The 1,694-nt window shown below is 37.9% G+C and overlaps 1 protein-coding gene across 3 annotated transcripts in view; it reads left to right on the forward strand.

Annotated features, from left to right (window-relative positions):
• pskh1 (protein serine kinase H1) overlaps nucleotides 1-1,694 on the forward strand; it is a 16,800-nt gene that overhangs the window by 11,610 nt on the left and 3,496 nt on the right. The window lies entirely within an intron of this gene.

A 1,694-nucleotide genomic window follows, 5' to 3' on the forward strand; every position in this document is an offset into this window, starting at 1 on the left:
TCAGAAACTAAAGCTCTACTTTCCAAATGTTCTCATATAACTAATTTCACCTATATTTACTAGTTCGTAGTGGATTAATAGTTGCCCCATATTTACATGATTCTTCAATGTACTTCACAGAAATGCTCTCTTTAACTGTTAAAAGATAAAAGAAGGTGAATGAATATACGGAACAATTTGAACATCAACAAAATTGTTAAAACATGTAGTTTCTGATTACATTTACATGTCTGGAGACCAAATCTACAAAAACTGAGAGAAAGGAAAACTTAGTATGCAATTTTTCCCTTGCCCCCACCCCCAATGTCCAAAATAAATCTTAAATGAAAAAGTTCAAATGAAACTTTCGTTATTTTTTGGTATTAATTGTAGTATTCAGACAAACTGTGCAGGTGAGGCACAGCCATACCCACCTTTCCTGGCGATTTTTGATCCTTTTGGCTTGCCGTACTGCCTTCCCCTGACGACATGCCGTTTGCAGGAGCTGCTGCTGCTTCTCACTGGGAGATCCGTGGTACACGTATGTGCCGAACTATCCGTGATCCGTTACACCCCTAGTCTCAAAGGTGGAAAAAGTTCAAAAAGCTCAAATGTTTGGTTTAGTTGTAGTTATTTTATTTGATTTAAGAAGAACTTTAAGTTGAAACTATTTCCTTTTTACCAATTATAATAACTTCCCTTTAATTCCTGGTAAATCTTCTTCGTTCAGTTCTTACTTTACCAGCACACTGGGTTCACTTATGAGTGAGAGAGGAATATCTTATAATTAAAGAGGGGTTTCATGACTCAGCGGTTCAACTACCTGACCTCCTGCTCAGAGCTGCTTCAGGGGGAGACACTGTGTTCTCCTCGTTCTTTGAAAGCAGTCACGGACCATTACATTTCAGAGAGGAATTCACAGTTCCCTGTTACTGCTCTAATTCTATCACCTATAATGATACACATTTACAGGATATTTGATGTGTTTTTTGTCTTTTTTGTCTTAAATATATCAGGATTTTTAGAGGAAAATTAACTTTAAAGAAGAAGGACCAACTGACTTTAGCTCAGTTCCTGTTTTCTAATTGATTCATGTGAGCATGAAGCAATAAAACGGCAAACTCTGCTTTGTTGGAGCGGGCCCTGCGCGTGCCTCCCTCGGGGACACGAGTCCTAACATCTGGCATGAATACTTTTCACATTCAGCCCAGGAGATAGTCAAAGCCCAGCCGCTGCCAAAAATCGACATGTTTTATGTGCGTCGTGTATCTTTAGGCATCTTTTTTAGGTGATTCTCCTGGTGAGAAAGAAGAATTAAAACACATCTGGCTGCAGCCCGGGACAGCAGACTGTGTGCATGTGTAAAAGAAAAAAAAAAGGCCTGCAGCACCAATATTTCTGCTCCTGTCTAAGCAGGAGGCGGAGCTTGCTGGAGAAAACTGACAGAAAGTCAGCAGCAGTTTGCCTGAAAGTATATTTGTTTAAATGTTTCTTGACTATTAATGTAGTTAAAGAAAATACTTACAAATTATACATTAGTAATAAAAAATGTTTCTGAACGTTATCAGAAAAAAATTGAAATGTTATACTTGGATTGTCACACTTTATTTATGTCTGTTGCCCCCTTGTGGTTAAAGGGAGAAACTGAAAATTTGAATTACTGCTATTCCTGCACTTAAGACTACACTTTAGAGTATTTCTTTATAATGATGTCT

Source organism: Oryzias melastigma, linkage group LG6 (genome assembly GCF_002922805.2).
Source record: "Oryzias melastigma strain HK-1 linkage group LG6, ASM292280v2, whole genome shotgun sequence".
Lineage (NCBI taxonomy): Eukaryota > Metazoa > Chordata > Actinopteri > Beloniformes > Adrianichthyidae > Oryzias > Oryzias melastigma.